Consider the following 20038-nt stretch of genomic DNA (forward strand, 5'->3'; position numbering starts at 1 on the left):
ATATAAGTGCTGATACAATCTGTCTTTAAGCCTTCTGTCCGTCTTTCCGACGTAGAATGCTGGACAGCATGTGCAAAAAGCAATATAAACTACTGTTTTCGTATCACAGGAAATACGATGATGTATAAAATATTTCCTTCCTTCAATACAAAAACTACTACCTGTTTTAATATATGAGCAGAAGTTACAGAAGCCACAGGCAAAAGAACCATTAATTCTAGCACTACAGGTGCCATAAGGAATCTGTAACAAATCTTTGATGTTTCTACCTCTTCTAAACACTACAACAGGTCTATCACCTAACTTCTCACCTACAGGTGCATTACTGGTGATAAAAAAACAGTTTTTAAACAAAATGTTCTGTATTGCATACGAGTTCACCCCAAATGTGGAAATGAAACTGCAAGTGGAGGCCCTATGAGAGGCAGGTTCAATAGGAGACGTGGCACCAGAAAAGTTGCCAGAGGCACTAGATCTACGAACCGCCACAGTGCAAGGCAACTCATCTTGAAACAAAAGGGGTCTGTAAAACCCACTATTTCTTTTATTCAAGACCTCTTCTATTAGTTCAGACACAAGAGTAGCTGGATAGCCACGGTTGACAAAAAGATTTGTTAAAAATTGACATTCAACGTTAAAGTCTGACAATTGACTACAAATTCACACGGCCCTCACAAGCTGCCCTTTGACTATTGCTTTTCTAAGTTTAAAGGGGTGAGAACTGGTATAATGAAGGAAGGAATTCACATATGTATCTTTCCTGTAAATTGTGGAAATTAACCTTCCTGAAATACCGTCCCTAGTCAGTTTTACATCAAGGTAATTCGTACTAACACCATCAAACTGAAAAGTGAATTTAAGAAACGGTGTTGTACTATTGATGTAATCGACAAAACTCTGTGCTGTTAAATGGTCACCCCTAAAAAGAATAAAAATGTCATCAAGGTAACGAGTGTAGTAGAAAAGTTTACCATTCCACTCTGAGTTGTTTAAAACAAAATTTCTTTCCCAATAGGACATAAAAAGGTTGGCTACGGCTGCCCCACATGGGGAGCCCATGGCGACCCCTCTTTTTTGAATGTAAATGTCCTTTTCAAACAGGAAATAATTTGATGACAAAATGATGTTAAGCAACTCAGTGACATTATTAATGACATTAATAGGAGCCTGAAGCTCACGCAAAAGCAAGTCAATCCACTCGATGGCCTCCTGGTGTGGTATGGATGTATAAAGATCGACCACATCTATGGTCAAAAAGTTAACATCCATATCCAACTCCAACCCATTTAGGTCAGAAAGAAAAGACCATGAGTCTTTACAAATAGTAGGTAGACTGTCAACATACTGGTTCAGTAAAGTATCCACGAATTTTGAACAAGGGTAGGTAAGGGAAAGCCTACCATCTATCAGGGCCCTCATAGGTGGATCCCCAAGGTTTTTGTGAATCTTGGGGATTCCAAACATAACAGGGGTCTTGGCATAGAAAATGTCTATATATTTATATGTCTCCTCATCTATTCTGCCGTTAATGAAAAAATCCCTCAGGTAACCCCTAATCCTACTGGCGCTGATATTCATCTCGTTGACAGATGAGATTTCATATGAGTCAGAATCAAGGACCCTGTGCATTCTTTCTACATAGTCCGCCTGCTCAAAGATGGCCAAACCGCCACCTTTATCAGGCTTGATGATCCTGACCCCGACATTACGGAGGTCACGTAATGCTTCAAGTTGGTCCTTGGAAATATTGAAGCGGCTAGTACCTACACAAGGCCGCTTCAATAAGAACCTGATATCCAACTCACAAGCACTCTCAAACATTTTTAGGACCACATGGAGGGGCGGGTTAAAAGTACTAGGCAGTTTCAGCTTCGAGACCAGGGAGTCTGTGGAAAAGTTAAACAGAAGTTTCAAATTCAGTTTACGTACATAACATTTTAAATCCAATAACACCCTGGCCAAGTCGCATTTGGTAGTAGGTACAAAAGTGTTACCCAAGGCTAACAGCTCGACAAGTTCTGGTTCAAGGGTAAGGTGTGAAAAATTATAAATTGTAAAATCACCTTTCATATTCTTAACAACCTTAACAGGAGTGTTCAGAGTATAGAGGGGGTTTGTGATTAGTTGTTCCAATTCGCATTCCCCCTGCGGCGACCCCTGTTGTTCCTGTTCCCTAAAAAATTATTGCTGGTATTTTGGGGTCCTTCATACCCAGCAGCAGGTATCGTTTCATTCGACCCCCTACTGGTATCCTGTCTATTTTTATTGCGGTTACTCCTACGTAAAGGTTGGTCATTTTGTGTTGGTACATCTTGACTATCCACAAACCCAGGACCAGTTACTCTAACAGTCTCAGGTAACTCAGATGGATTAACCCCAGAACTACCCTCAATTTGTACACGTAAATTAGGGAAGGCCATATCTTTAGAATAGGATGACCTATCCCTGTGTAATTTTTTAGCTTTATTTGTTTTCAATTTGACCATGTAGGTGTCAATGCTGGAAAAATCCGTGAATGATCATATTTTAATTGTGAAAAAGCGTTATTCAACCTGATTTCCTCATCAAGCAAACAAACCTCTTTAGTCAAATCAGATATACAAATAGAATAGTGTTTAACTAACAACTCAAGAAGGTGTAAACCCTGCGACTGGAAAAGTGTCTTTAAGTCAATTAGAAAAGCATCGCTATTAATCAAGCCAGATGGTGCAAAATTACACCTAAGTCCCTTCGGAACAATGCCTTCACTTAGGCATTGTTTAAAGTAAGCAGTTTCCAGCTGCATTTTCCTGAGTTTAAGTGTTTTTGAATCCAAAAGTTTCAGTTTGTCTGCCAGAGAAACAGCAGCAGTGGCAGAAGCAGAGCGGTCCTGCACCGGCGGTGCATCATTGAAAGGTTTGACAAAAAATGAAAAGTCACCTGTATTGGCAATCCATTCGGATATGGTGGCTCCACCGATAAGTGCTTCGGTCCGTTCTGCGTTTTCCGGTCGTGCAAGAGGACGCTGGTTACCATTACTTTCAATAGGAAAAGCAGCATCAGGAGCAACAGCCCCAGAAGATTGAATTACAGGTGAAACAGCCCTAGGAGGTTGTGCGGCTGATATCGATGCCTGAGAATCAGGAACATTACAGTGCCCATTCATAGAAAGTCTCAGAATTGAAGGTTCACCATGTCGCGAAGATAAAGAGCTTTCAAATGCATTAAAGCGCTCATTGAGCGCATCAATTTTCTGTGACAGTGAAAACAGCAGGTTAGGCATGCCAATAGTGTCCCCATTTGATGTATCTTGAATCACTTGGCTTGCTGGGCTCTCCATGTCAAAGGTTCCACAAAAGAAACTGGTAAACACTTGAAAAAATCCACAAACGTCTGAAAGCAAGGAAACCAAAGAACAAGGCAGAAGCCCACACAGTCCTAAACGCAATTTATTAAAACAGGAAATCATAGCGTAATCGCCACACACATTTGGTGGCTTCTTCAGAGGATACAAAGACAACCAAACACAAGCAGTTAAATACTGAAAGTTAATTGAAGTCAACTGCTATCAATTAACCACAAATTATGCAACAAGATGCCTGCATTAAACTGAAGAAGTAAAATGCAAAAGCCTCAGGCATAGTTTAAATACATGCTAAACTGTTAATGTAGTTAAAAGACTGTGACAATACAAAAAAACAGTATATTATTTTGACACAGTCAAACCCAAATAAAATTCAGTATATTTCCTAAGAAATAAAAATACACAAGAAAAAAGTGTCACCAAATCATATGTACATTTAAAAAGCAAAATGCTAAATAGTCATTCCCAAGTATACATTATTTTAAAAGGGGGAACGACATAATAAAACAAATAAGTAACTTTTTACTAAAAATTGGTATAAATTCCAAAGATGTAGACAACCCACATCTAAAGTGTGACCTCAAAATTAAGTAAAAGTACTAAATGTGAATATAACAACCTAAGCCAAACCTTGCTAGGTCAAATACCAACAAAAAGGTTAGAAACAGTGCCACCAAGTGGCTAGACACTGTACCCACAAATAGTGGGCTAATGCAAAAGGACTAAGTCAAAAGTGTCAAGGCAAGTGTGATTCTTAAAATAAGAAGGGAACGACTATCTCATATAAGATTTTAATTTGAGATAAGGTGCAATATTACAGCTTTCATTCAACCCCGGAGGGTAGAAAGTGTTAAGCTTAAGTTGCCAAAGCAATTCATTTGTCTCAAGTATAAGGGCACTAGGTCCACCACGAGGGTGAACAGGGAGATGGTCAATCCCCATGAAAGAGAAAGCATGCCCAGGAAAAGAACAGATATGCTTGGCAAGGGCGTTATCAAGTCTCTTATTCCTGATGGCATATAAGTGCTGATACAATCTGTCTTTAAGCCTTCTGTCCGTCTTTCCGACGTAGAATGCTGGACAGCATGTGCAAAAAGCAATATAAACTACTGTTTTCGTATCACAGGAAATACGATGATGTATAAAATATTTCCTTCCTTCAATACAAAAACTACTACCTGTTTTAATATATGAGCAGAAGTTACAGAAGCCACAGGCAAAAGAACCATTAATTCTAGCACTACAGGTGCCAAATGCGACTTGGCCAGGGTGTTATTGGATTTAAAATGTTATGTACGTAAACTGAATTTGAAACTTCTGTTTAACTTTTCCACAGACTCCCTGGTCTCGAAGCTGAAACTGCCTAGTACTTTTAACCCGCCCCTCCATGTGGTCCTAAAAATGTTTGAGAGTGCTTGTGAGTTGGATATCAGGTTCTTATTGAAGCGGCCTTGTGTAGGTACTAGCCGCTTCAATATTTCCAAGGACCAACTTGAAGCATTACGTGACCTCCATAATGTCGGGGTCAGGATCATCAAGCCTGATAAAGATGGCGGTTTGGCCATCTTTGAGCAGGCGGACTATGTAGAAAGAATGCACAGGGTCCTTGATTCTGACTCATATGAAATCTCATCTGTCAACGAGATGAATATCAGCGCCAGTAGTATTAGGGGTTACCTGAGGGATTTTTTCATTAACGGCAGAATAGATGAGGAGACATATAAATATATAGACATTTTCTATGCCAAGACCCCTGTTATGTTTGGAATCCCCAAGATTCACAAAAACCTTGGGGATCCACCTATGAGGGCACTGATAGATGGTAGGCTTTCCCTTACCTACCCTTGTTCAAAATTCGTGGATACTTTACTGAACCAGTATGTTGACAGTCTACCTACTATTTGTAAAGACTCATGGTCTTTTCTTTCTGACCTAAATGGGTTGGAGTTGGATATGGATGTTAACTTTTTGACCATAGATGTGGTCGATCTTTATACATCCATACCACACCAGGAGGCCATCGAGTGGATTGACTTGCTTTTGCGTGAGCTTCAGGCTCCTATTAATGTCATTAATAATGTCACTGAGTTGCTTAACATCATTTTGTCATCAAATTATTTCCTGTTTGAAAAGGACATTTACATTCAAAAAAGAGGGGTCGCCATGGGCTCCCCATGTGGGGCAGCCGTAGCCAACCTTTTTATGTCCTATTGGGAAAGAAATTTTGTTTTAAACAACTCAGAGTGGAATGGTAAACTTTTCTACTACACTCGTTACCTTGATGACATTTTTATTCTTTTTAGGGGTGACCATTTAACAGCACAGAGTTTTGTCGATTACATCAATAGTACAACACCGTTTCTTAAATTCACTTTTCAGTTTGATGGTGTTAGTACAAATTACCTTGATGTAAAACTGACTAGGGACGGTATTACAGGAAGGTTAATTTCCACAATTTACAGGAAAGATACATATGTGAATTCCTTCCTTCATTATACCAGTTCTCACCCCTTTAAACTTAGAAAAGCAATAGTCAAAGGGCAGCTTGTGAGGGCCGTGAGAATTTGTAGTCAATTGTCAGACTTTAACGTTGAATGTCAATTTTTAACATATCTTTTTGTCAACCGTGGCTATCCAGCTACTCTTGTGTCTGAACTAATAGAAGAGGTCTTGAATAAAAGAAATAGTGGGTTTTACAGACCCCTTTTGTTTCAAGATGAGTTGCCTTGCACTGTGGCGGTTCGTAGATCTAGTGCCTCTGGCAACTTTTCTGGTGCCACGTCTCCTATTGAACCTGCCTCTCATAGGGCCTCCACTTGCAGTTTCATTTCCACATTTGGGGTGAACTCGTATGCAATACAGAACATTTTGTTTAAAAACTGGTTTTTTATCACCAGTAATGCACCTGTAGGTGAGAAGTTAGGTGATAGACCTGTTGTAGTGTTTAGAAGAGGTAGAAACATCAAAGATTTGTTACAGATTCCTTATGGCACCTGTAGTGCTAGAATTAATGGTTCTTTTGCCTGTGGCTTCTGTAACTTCTGCTCATATATTAAAACAGGTAGTAGTTTTTGTATTGAAGGAAGGAAATATTTTATACATCATCGTATTTCCTGTGATACGAAAACAGTAGTTTATATTGCTTTTTGCACATGCTGTCCAGCATTCTACGTCGGAAAGACGGACAGAAGGCTTAAAGACAGATTGTATCAGCACTTATATGCCATCAGGAATAAGAGACTTGATAACGCCCTTGCCAAGCATATCTGTTCTTTTCCTGGGCATGCTTTCTCTTTCATGGGGATTGACCATCTCCTGTTCACCCTCGTGGTGGACCTAGTGCCCTTATACTTGAGACAAATGAATTGCTTTGGCAACTTAAGCTTAACGCTTTCTACCCTCCGGGGTTGAATGAAAGCTGTAATATTGCACCTTATCTCAAATTAAAATCTTATATGAGATAGTCGTTCCTTCTTATTTTAAGAATCACACTTGCCTTGACACTTTTGACTTAGTCCTTTTGCATTAGCCCACTATTTGTGGGTACAGTGTCTAGCCACTTGGTGGCACTGTTTCTTACCTTTTGTTGGTATTTGACCTAGCAAGGTTTGGCTTAGGTTGTTATATTCACATTTAGTACTTTTACTTAATTTTCAGGTCACACTTTAGATGTGGGTTGTCTACATCTTTGGAATTTATACCAATTTTAGTAAAAGTTACTTATTTGTTTTATTATGTCGTTCCCCTTTTAAAATAATGTATACTTGGGAATGACTATTTAGCATTTTGCTTTTAAATGTACATATGATTTGGTGACACTTTTTCTTGTGTATTTTTATTTCTTAGGAAATATACTGAATTTTATTTGGGTTTGACTGTGTCAAAATAATATACTGTTTTTTTGTATTGTCACAGTCTTTTAACTACATTAACAGTTTAGCATGTATTTAAACTATGCCTGAGGCTTTTTGCATTTTACTTCTTCAGTTTAATGCAGGCATCTTGTTGCATAATTTGTGGTTAATTGATAGCAGTTGACTTCAATTAACTTTCAGTATTTAACTGCTTGTGTTTGGTTGCCTTTGTATCCTCTGAAGAAGCCACCATATGTGTGTGGCGAAAACGCTGTGATTTCCTGTTTTAATAAATTGCGTTTAGGACTGTGTGGGCTTCTGCCTTGTTCTTTGGTTTCCTTGCTTTCAGACGTTTGTGGATTTTTTCAAGTGTTTACCAGTTTCTTTTTGTGGAACCTTTGACATGGAGAGCCCAGCAAGCCAAGTGATTCAAGATACATCAAATGGGGACACTATTGGCATGCCTAACCTGCTGTTTTCACTGTCACAGAAAATTGATGCGCTCAATGAGCGCTTTAATGCATTTGAAAGCTCTTTATCTTCGCGACATGGTGAACCTTCAATTCTGAGACTTTCTATGAATGGGCACTGTAATGTTCCTGATTCTCAGGCATCGATATCAGCCGCACAACCTCCTAGGGCTGTTTCACCTGTAATTCAATCTTCTGGGGCTGTTGCTCCTGATGCTGCTTTTCCTATTGAAAGTAATGGTAACCAGCGTCCTCTTGCACGACCGGAAAACGCAGAACGGACCGAAGCACTTATCGGTGGAGCCACCATATCCGAATGGATTGCCAATACAGGTGACTTTTCATTTTTTGTCAAACCTTTCAATGATGCACCGCTGCAGGACCGCTTCTGCTTCTGCCACTGCTGCTGTTTCTCTGGCAGACAAACTGAAACTTTGGATTCAAAAACACTTAAACTCAGGAAAATGCAGCTGGAAACTGCTTACTTTAAACAATGCCTAAGTGAAGGCATTGTTCCGAAGGGACTTAGGTGTAATTTTGCACCATCTGGCTTGATTAATAGCGATGCTTTTCTAATTGACTTAAAGACACTTTTCCAGTCGCAGGGTTTACACCTTCTTGAGATGTTAGTTAAACACTATTCTATTTGTATATCTGATTTGACTAAAGAGGTTTGTTTGCTTGATGAGGAAATCAGGTTGAATAACGCTTTTTCACAATTAAAATATGATCATTCACGGATTTTTTCCAGCATTGACACCTACATGGTCAAATTGAAAACAAATAAAGCTAAAAAATTACACAGGGATAGGTCATCCTATTCTAAAGATATGGCCTTCCCTAATTTACGTGTACAAATTGAGGGTAGTTCTGGGGTTAATCCATCTGAGTTACCTGAGACTGTTAGAGTAACTGGTCCTGGGTTTGTGGATAGTCAAGATGTACCAACACAAAATGACCAACCTTTACGTAGGAGTAACCGCAATAAAAATAGACAGGATACCAGTAGGGGGTCGAATGAAACGATACCTGCTGCTGGGTATGAAGGACCCCAAAATACCAGCAATAATTTTTTAGGGAACAGGAACAACAGGGGTCGCGAGGGGAATGCTAATTGGAACAACTAATCACAAACCCTCTATACTCTGAACACTCCTGTTAAGGTTGTTAAGAATATGAAAGGTGATTTTACAATTTATAATTTTTCACACCTTACCCTTGAACCAGAACTTGTCGAGCTGTTAGCCTTGGGTAACACTTTTGTACCTACTACCAAATGCGACTTGGCCAGGGTGTTATTGGATTTAAAATGTTATGTACGTAAACTGAATTTGAAACTTCTGTTTAACTTTTCCACAGACTCCCTGGTCTCGAAGCTGAAACTGCCTAGTACTTTTAACCCGCCCCTCCATGTGGTCCTAAAAATGTTTGAGAGTGCTTGTGAGTTGGATATCAGGTTCTTATTGAAGCGGCCTTGTGTAGGTACTAGCCGCTTCAATATTTCCAAGGACCAACTTGAAGCATTACGTGACCTCCGTAATGTCGGGGTCAGGATCATCAAGCCTGATAAAGGTGGCGGTTTGGCCATCTTTGAGCAGGCGGACTATGTAGAAAGAATGCACAGGGTCCTTGATTCTGACTGATATGAAATCTCATCTGTCAACGAGATGAATATCAGCGCCAGTAGGATTAGGGGTTACCTGAGGGATTTTTTCATTAACGGCAGAATAGATGAGGAGACATATAAATATATAGACATTTTCTATGCCAAGACCCCTGTTATGTTTGGAATCCCCAAGATTCACAAAAACCTTGGGGATCCACCTATGAGGGCACTGATAGATGGTAGGCTTTCCCTTACCTACCCTTGTTCAAAATTCGTGGATACTTTACTGAACCAGTATGTTGACAGTCTACCTACTATTTGTAAAGACTCATGGTCTTTTCTTTCTGACCTAAATGGGTTGGAGTTGGATATGGATGTTAACTTTTTGACCATAGATGTGGTCGATCTTTATACATCCATACCACACCAGGAGGCCATCGAGTGGATTGACTTGCTTTTGCGTGAGCTTCAGGCTCCTATTAATGTCATTAATAATGTCACTGAGTTGCTTAACATCATTTTGTCATCAAATTATTTCCTGTTTGAAAAGGACATTTACATTCAAAAAGGAGGGGTCGCCATGGGCTCCCCATGTGGGGCAGCCGTAGCCAACCTTTTTATGTCCTATTGGGAAAGAAATTTTGTTTTAAGCAACTCAGAGTGGAATGGTAAACTTTTCTACTACACTCGTTACCTTGATGACATTTTTATTCTTTTTAGGGGTGACCATTTAACAGCACAGAGTTTTGTCGATTACATCAATAGTACAACACCGTTTCTTAAATTCACTTTTCAGTTTGATGGTGTTAGTACGAATTACCTTGATGTAAAACTGACTAGGGACGGTATTACAGGAAGGTTAATTTCCACAATTTACAGGAAAGATACATATGTGAATTCCTTCCTTCATTATACCAGTTCTCACCCCTTAAACTTAGAAAAGCAATAGTCAAAGGGCAGCTTGTGAGGGCCGTGAGAATTTGTAGTCAATTGTCAGACTTTAACGTTGAATGTCAATTTTTAACAAATCTTTTTGTCAACCGTGGCTATCCAGCTACTCTTGTGTCTGAACTAATAGAAGAGGTCTTGAATAAAAGAAATAGTGGGTTTTACAGACCCCTTTTGTTTCAAGATGAGTTGCCTTGCACTGTGGCGGTTCGTAGATCTAGTGCCTCTGGCAACTTTTCTGGTGCCACGTCTCCTATTGAACCTGCCTCTCATAGGGCCTCCACTTGCAGTTTCATTTCCACATTTGGGGTGAACTCGTATGCAATACAGAACATTTTGTTTAAAACTGGTTTTTATCACCAGTAATGCACCTGTAGGTGAGAAGTTAGGTGATAGACCTGTTGTAGTGTTTAGAAGAGGTAGAAACATCAAAGATTTGTTACAGATTCCTTATGGCACCTGTAGTGCTGGAATTAATGGTTCTTTTGCCTGTGGCTTCTGTAACTTCTGCTCATATATTAAAACAGGTAGTAGTTTTTGTATTGAAGGAAGGAAATATTTTATACATCATCGTATTTCCTGTGATATGAAAACAGTAGTTTATATTGCTTTTTGCACATGCTGTCCAGCATTCTACGTCGGAAAGACGGACAGAAGGCTTAAAGACAGATTGTATCAGCACTTATATGCCATCAGGAATAAGAGACTTGATAACGCCCTTGCCAAGCATATCTGTTCTTTTCCTGGGCATGCTTTCTCTTTCATGGGGATTGACCATCTCCCTGTTCACCCTCGTGGTGGACCTAGTGCCCTTATACTTGAGACAAATGAATTGCTTTGGCAACTTAAGCTTAACGCTTTCTACCCTCCGGGGTTGAATGAAAGCTGTAATATTGCACCTTATCTCAAATTAAAATCTTATATGAGATAGTCGTTCCCTTCTTATTTTAAGAATCACACTTGCCTTGACACTTTTGACTTAGTCCTTTTTGCATTAGCCCACTATTTGTGGGTACAGTGTCTAGCCACTTGGTGGCACTGTTTCTTACCTTTTTGTTGGTATTTGACCTAGCAAGGTTTGGCTTAGGTTGTTATATTCACATTTAGTACTTTTACTTAATTTTGAGGTCACACTTTAGATGTGGGTTGTCTACATCTTTGGAATTTATACCAATTTTTAGTAAAAAGTTACTTATTTGTTTTATTATGTCGTTCCCTTTTAAAATAATGTATACTTGGGAATGACTATTTAGCATTTTGCTTTTAAATGTACATATGATTTGGTGACACTTTTTCTTGTGTATTTTATTTCTTAGGAAATATACTGAATTTTATTTGGGTTTGACTGTGTCAAAATAATATACTGTTTTTTTGTATTGTCACAGTCTTTTAACTACATTAACAGTTTAGCATGTATTTAAACTATGCCTGAGGCTTTTTGCATTTTACTTCTTCAGTTTAATGCAGGCATCTTGTTGCATAATTTGTGGTTAATTGATAGCAGTTGACTTCAATTAACTTTCAGTATTTAACTGCTTGTGTTTGGTTGCCTTTGTATCCTCTGAAGAAGCCACCATATGTGTGTGGCGAAAACGCTGTGATTTCCTGTTTTAATAAATTGCGTTTAGGACTGTGTGGGCTTCTGCCTTGTTCTTTGGTTTCCTTGCTTTCAGACGTTTGTGGATTTTTTCAAGTGTTTAAAAGATTCTGGATCAAATATAGCTAGCATAGCAAATGCAATAGCATACCAATATGGAAAGAAACCAGCAAAGTTAAACAAAGATAGAATAGGTAATGCTGGGTTTATATTACCTTATCGAATGATGAAAAGAGCAAACGCTATTTCATCGATCCGAAAAGGTGGATACCCCTAAACAGCGAAGACATGGACAATAGATTTTTTCCCAGGGAAAAAAATTGGTAAGCCGTCTTCAGGACTTTGCCATTTCCTCCACTATGGTGCGATCTTGGAGTTGGTATATTTAAGTAGGGTGTGTGAGGGGTGGGGCGAAGCCCCCCATTTTATTTTGTGTTTGTTTTGTTTTTTTGTTTGTTTTTTTTGCGGAGCAGTGATTTTTTTCCCCTGGGAATAAAATTGCTGTTCCATGTCTTTGCTCTTTAGGGATTTTGACCTTTTTGGATCGATGAAAGAGTGTTCGCTCTTTTCATCGTTCAGTAAGGTAATATAGACTCATAATATCTATGGATAGTCCATAGTCTTAGTGAAATAGAATGGCATTTTATCATATTATTTAATAAATATTTTGCTATACATGAAATCAGAAAGATAAACTGCACAGGTTGTAGGATGGTTATATAATGACCATTTGCTGTGTAGTAGATGGCCTTAATAGTATGACCACTACATTATAAACTGATAATGGCAAGCATTCATCTAATCGAGGCCCACTATTTCAACAAACCATGATTTGCTTTATACTTACCACACAACTGTAAACTTGACAAAATAATGTGACATGGAACAAGCAGGTTGTGACCTTTGTTCAAAGCACTGCACAAAATACTAGTTAACCAACAAAGTGCAGTGACAACAATCTTAGATACCCGAAGGAATTACAACAAGCATCTTTAGTAATTGGACAGTGCAGTGCCTTCCCTTTCTACACATTAAATGTTACATCAGGATTGAATGTTTTACCATATGCCAAACAAAAACACATCTCTTCTACTCAAGCCTGCTCCTTCCCCAAGCAATCCATGACACATCCTAGATTAAGGGTGTGGCACTCAAGCAAACATTTTAGACTTTTTATCTCCCCTCAACTAAATATAGACTATGTGGCAGATCAGCAGCAGTAGCATAAAACACAGACCATAGGTATAGAGGAAAAGTAGGAGGGAGTCTAGGAGTGGCAGTAAAATGACGAGGAGATTTTCTTTTTTTCTCTCCAAGCACATAGCACTGCTTAAAGCAATTCACCAATTCAGTAACATTAGGTGAGAATCTACATGCCAACATTTTAAAAGCCATAAAGAAGACAGAGTGAACTCTTGGAGGTAAGGAAGAAATTAGGTATAGTTTATATTACGCAAGAAGCCCAGAGTTTCCAAATAGAAGATATTCAGAATGATAAAGACAGAAATCAGAGGAAAGAAAAATACTTGCAAAAGAAAAACTGTCAAAAGCTTCAAATGGAAATTTGCATATATTAATACAACAGTGCCACGAAAAACTTTACATAGATAAAGAAACATTGGGCCACCTAGAAAAATAAACAGCTATTAAGAACAAAATATGAGTTCCAAAATGAAGGAGTAACAGATGATGCAGGATGCATCTGAAGTAGATATGTCACAGGAAGATGTTCTGGAACTTTCTGGGCAATTGCCACAGGAAATGGGAGCAAAGAATGTGCTCTCAGTTTAGAAGAACGTGATCTAAGGGAAGATCTGCTTGATTAAACAGAGATAGACATACTAAGATCAATGAAAGAAATAGATTACAGAAAGTAAATAAGTTCCTCAAGTCTTGGTGATTACCTTCACATGGTGGAGCCTGTTTTCACAAAATCTCGCCAAGATTACACTGATAGTTTGTATTTTATATAGCATATGCTAAGGACATGAAGGTTAAAAAATGTAAAAGATATCTGGGTACACAGGACCCAGGTTAAAAAAGTATCCAATCCTGGTGTATGCACTGGTGCCAGGACTGGAAAAAACATTGGCAGTGCAGAATCCTGAAGACATAAAAATATTCCTACAATGGGGTTAGGCCAGGCTTGGGGAGGAAGATGGCCACTACCCTGCTGTAAAAGGAAGTAGTACAGGACAAAAATCAAGGAAACTGACAGGCCAAAAAAAGAGCAATAAAGAAGATAGAGTGAACTCTTGGGGGTAAGGAAGAAATTAGGTATAGTCTGTATTACGCAAGAAGCCCAGAGTTTCCAAATAGAAGATATTCAGAATGATAAAGACAGAAATCAGAGGAAAGAAAAATACTTGCAAAAGATAAACTGTCAAAAGCTTCAAATGGAAATTTGCATTCATTAATACAACAGTGCCATGAAAAACTTTACATAGATAAAGAAACATTGGGCCACCTAGAAAAAGAAACAGCTATAAAGAACAAAATACAGAGATTTTTGAAAGTATAAAAAAAAAATATGGACATGGACAAGAAAAATATATCTGATATGGTGCCATATTTATGCAAAGGAAAAAACAAACTAATCATAACAAAAAAGCAGCTCCAAAGATATTTAAATAGAAATACTGACAAAGGCACCCAGATATGGAAGTTTTCACAATACAACTAATAAGAAAACAAAGGAGGACTGTCAAACAGAAGATTAGTTAGGCAGAAGTTAAACAAATAGAAATGTTAAGTTATGGATTACCTGCAAAGTAAATGATTTAGTGTAGAAAATCCAATAAAGGTAATGTCACAGCATGACTGAATAATATGTCCCCAAACTAAGAAGAAATAGTTGTAACAGGAGGCGTCTGAAGACTTTCCACATGATGAAGCTCTGAAAGTTTCTATAGGAAACTGGTACAAAATTTCAGTTGAAGTTGCACAGCAAGAGAAGGAACAGGATGCAGTGGCAATTCTAATACAGGCAAAGTGGTGGCGTGATGGGCCAATGAGCTCCCAAATGAAGGAGTAACAGATGATGCAGGATGCATCTGAAGAAGATATGTCACAGGAAGATGTTCTGGAACTTTCTGGGCAATGGCCACAGGAAATGGGAGCAAAGAATGTGCTCTCAGTTTAGAACAACATGATCTAAGGGAAGATGTGCTTGATTAAACAGAGATAGACATACTAAGATCAATGAAAGAAATAGATTACTGAAAGAATTACTAGAAGTCTGATAAAACAGATGAACACAATAATCAAGACTATTAAGAGAAAGTAACATGATAAAACAGAAGTAAATAGGATATATTACAATGCAGCTAAATTAATAATAGATAAACTGTGGCTCCGCACAAAGCCTACACACAGTTTACACACTTGTGTAGTGATGCATGGTGAGCGGCAGTGAGCAATGCATATTAATGTCATGTGGTATATCTAAATAAGGTTTCATGGCTGGAAACAGTGCTGCTGTCCAGGAAACCATGTAAATGAATGCAGATATGATTCTGTTTAAAGCAGAGCACCTAAGGTCTGCAGATTTATGTGACATGCAACGATGATCACCAGGGCTTCAAAGATACCTGTCACTGCAACACATCTGCACAAAGGCCAACATAATATGGGGACATTTAACCAGAAATAGGGACGTATTTACCATACATGTCACATAGAAATGTAGTAGAATGAAACTCACACATACCTCTTAACCTCATTGAGCAAGAAATCTGGAAAATCCATAAATAATAGGGGGACAAAGGCCAAAAATACATACAGATCTGTAATATTACTCCTCAAAACTTAGAAAGTTGATAGAATAATAGGCTGTACATTAGCATGAACATTCTGAAGAGCATGAAGTTTGAAACCCAAATATCTGTCATCAGTTTCTGACTTTACTCTGCAATGACATGTCAATGATTTGCCAGAAAAACAAAATGTTCTGGGGAAAAGATTGCAAATATGAGACAAAAACTGGACATTCTGCATGAGCCAGGACAGTTGAGAGGTATGCACTCAAATGTATGCAATATTGAGTCACAGCAGTCCAGAGATCAACTCAGTGATATGGCAGAATGCCACAGATTTGATCAGGAAAGCATTTGGACATCCTGGGAATATCTGGACAGTTGAGAGGTATGAATGTGCAGTATATGGTGTAAACACAGTACAGGACAGCGTACCTACAGTGCATAGTATTGTGACATCCCATTCCTGCCATTCTGTACTGAAACTGTGTTAATGATCCATTACAGGCATGCACTGCCATGAAAAATGATCACTCAGGAGAAGTGTGTGTATTGCATAGGTGGACACAGATGAGTTGTAAGAATGAACGCAGGGAATGAGGACAGGTGAAAATCTCTCATGTACAGCAGAGGACGGCATGTCAATGGAAGATGGTTGCAGCAACACCAGTCACACATCTATATCGTAGAGTATGGACTTTACAGTGAAAATGTATTTTATGTGACTGTCACTTAAGGTGACATAACAAATGGAGAGGATGTCTGTGTGAGATAAGCATCTTTACATGAATAATACAGAGGACATCTATTAGGGATCTGACACACAATTGGGGTAGGATGCATGTTGTGAAGCTGTGCAGACTGATATGCCTGAATATGAGTGTACTCTCAGCAGAGGTCTCCAGCAAGGTGAGTACAGGTAAAGGATCATGGGAAACATTACAAGAATCAATCACAAACATGGACAATATCAAAATAATATCACCAGTAATCCCATGCCTCTGACATAACATTGCATATGTGTATAAATATATATATATATATATATATATATATATATATATATATATATATATATATATATATATATATATATTAATATATCTATCCATATATCTATCCATCTATATATCTCTCTCTCTCTATATATATATATATATATATATATTTATATATATATATATATATATATATATATATATATATTTTTTTATAAACACACACACACACACACACACACACATATATATATATATATATATATATATATATATATATATATATATATATATATATATATATATATATATATATATATATATATATGTATATATATATATATATATATGGATTCACTTCATAATCTCGAAATACTGAAACATCGAATTTCAGTATCCACAAAACACCAAAACTACAAAACCCCGAGCCCAAAACCACAAAATTCAAAACACCGAACAAACCACATACACTACACCATACAAACACCACAACACTCACATCACAACATATACAAACAAAAACTACACACATACACAACTCATACACACATAAAATATATTTAAATTCACGATTATGAACTTTCACTATTTTAAACATTCAGGTTTATAGTCTCGAGATACTGAAATTCGACATTTCAGTATTTCGAGATTATAAACGGCTCATATATATATATAGGTTCATAGGTTCATAGGTTCATACTAGGCTATCTGCCCTAGGGCATTTATAAGCCTAGCCAGAGTGTGTGTGGCTTTCACCACCCCTTAGGATGAGAATACTATACCCATTAGTTTGCTGTGCCTCTGTCCAGCAGTGACACAGAGATGATTCCCGGGGTAAACCTACGATCTCCCATCCACTCGTCAAGATTTCTCTTGAACAGAGTCAGTGAGGGGCTCTGCCTCACATGGACTGGGATTCTGTTCCATAGTGTAGGGAGTCTCTGGGTGATGAATCTGTCCCTCCAGCATGTCCTATTTATATCCGTGTTGAGGTTTAAGTCTCTTGCTCTCATGGCTCTGGTGGATTTGGATTTTTTGAGGTGGAGCATGTCCATTAATTCTGGGTTGGACATGGCCTTGTATGTCAGGCACAGATCACCTCTGAGCAGACGGTATGCGACTGAATAGAGCTGGAGTTTCTTCAGTCAGGCATCGTATGACATATGTTTGAGCCCCTTTATCCTTTTGGTGAGGAACTTTTGGGGTCTTTCCAACTGCTGCAGGTGTCGGGTAAGGTACATTCCGAATGGGGCGTTGTACTCAATCATTGGTCTGATAAGTGAAGAGTACAGGGGTACAATGACCTCTCCTGATCTGGATGTGAATCCCTTCATGATCAGGTGGGCAATGTAGAAGGTCTTCCTAACCACTTTGGCAATGTGAGTGTCAAAAGAGAGGTTACTGTCAACTTGGATGCCCAGGTCCCTGATAACTTCTTCCGTGTTTAATGGATTACCACCTATGTGGTAATTAGGGGTTACCTTGTTTTTCCCAAAGGGTATGACTATACATTTTTTGGCATTTAGCTTAAGGCCATGGCTCTGGCACCAGTTATCCATTTCTATGAGACCTCTCTGGAGTATGTCTGTGTCTGATGGAGTGTCAATTATGGTGCCCAGTTTGCAGTCATCTTCAAATTCTGTCAGCCACAATCCCCCTATGTTTGCCTGCACTTCAGAAAAATAAATGCCGAACAAGAGGGGGCCCAGGACTGAGCCCTGTGGGACACCGCTCGTGACCAGCTTAGAGTCTGACATGGCACCAGCAACTCTAACCCTGTGTGTTCTGTCCTTGAGCAAGTTTGCAACCCATCTTGTGACATATGGGTTTACATCTAAGCTGGTGAGCTTTTCTATGATGCCCGAGTGGGGTATTGTGTTGAACGCTTTTGCTAGGTCAAGGTAGGCTGTGTGAACTGCCTTACCCTCATCAATGGCCTTAGTGACTGTTTCGAAAAAGTTGACCAAGTTCAAGAGGCAGGATCTGCCCTTGACAAAGCCAAATTGGGTAGGATCCAGTGTCTGTAGGTCCCCAATGTCTTTATTTATGAGTTCCATTATGGTCCTCTCCATAGCTTTGCAGACAAGGCTCGTCAGGCTTATGGGGTGGTAATTTCCAGGGTCCGTAGAAGCACCGCCTTTGTGGAGTGGGACCACAGTTGCCGTATGCCATTCTTTGGGTACGTATCCTGTAGTAAGGCTAAGATTAAACAGCAGCCTTATGTGTGGGTTTAGTTCCTCATTGAGTTCATGTAGCACACAGCCGGGGACACCGTCCGGTCCTATTGATGCTGTGTTTTTAGCTTTAGAGAGAGCAGCTCTCACCTGGGCATCTGAGTTGTTTGGGAGGCTAGACTCTGGTGGGATAGATATTTCTCCTTTTGGGGGGGAGGGAGGGGAGAAATCTGCACTGAACCTGTCTGCCAGTATGTTGGCAATGTCTGTGGATTCAGTGATTTTTTTTATCATTTTGGACTAATTCTGAGCATATCTGGGAGTTTCCACCCAGGTTTCTAACATAGCTAAAGAAGGCCTTATGATTGTCTTTTGTGTCATTAGCGATTTTTCTCTCAAAGTTGGCCTTGGATGATTTTATGAGTGATCGTAGTTTTTTGCTAGTATTGATCAGAGATGCCTTCACTTTTAGGGATTTTGCTCTGTCATGTAGTAGCTTTCTCCTCTTGTTGTAGAGTTTGTTTATGGCTGGGGTCCACCAGACCGGGCGCCTGCCTTTGGTGGAAAGGGTCTTGATTTTATTAGGGATTGCTTGATCCATACATTCCTGGAGGTGCTCGTAAAAGGCATTTGTAAGGGTTTCAGCAGCGTGGGTTGTGGTTTCCACTGGCTCGGGGGCCTTGAAGGATACCACTCCAGTCTTAAGAAGTGTGAAGTTTGCTTTTGAGAAGTTCTTCACTGTGGTCTTTTTTGCTGGGGGTGGGGGCGGGATGTGGATCTCCAATGAGATTAATTTATGGTCTGATCTCACCAATGAGGGATATATGCCACAATCCACACTGTCACGGATGACATACATGCCATTAATGTTGTCAAACACCTATGTATGAGGTGTCTGCATAAGCAGAACAGGTAGTACACATGCATCTCTTGTAACAACTTGATTGGTGTTCTGCACCATCAGACAGTCATGTATACTCCACAAAAGAATAGCTAGGCATGGCCAATAAGCTGTGTGACAGTGCATTGTGACAAAGGTGGTACACTTCAGTTACACATCACTTGAAGATGTGTAGGGAGGTACATGAAGAAGGGTGCATTGCACACAGTTATTGGTGTGATGAAGGCTGGGAACCATGAAGGTATTATGGCCTCTGATGTGCATGTCCTTCACATACCCAGTACTTGTGTTACATTCAAGAGACTAGTCAGTACTGTGACCATATTTTGGTGGATGTACCACTTACCATCTGCCATAGGACACCTGTCACATACCTACTTTTCTGATTGTAG

Source organism: Protopterus annectens, chromosome 4.part0, assembly GCF_019279795.1.
Source record: "Protopterus annectens isolate FY-2018-M chromosome 4.part0, PAN1.0, whole genome shotgun sequence".
Lineage (NCBI taxonomy): Eukaryota > Metazoa > Chordata > Ceratodontiformes > Protopteridae > Protopterus > Protopterus annectens.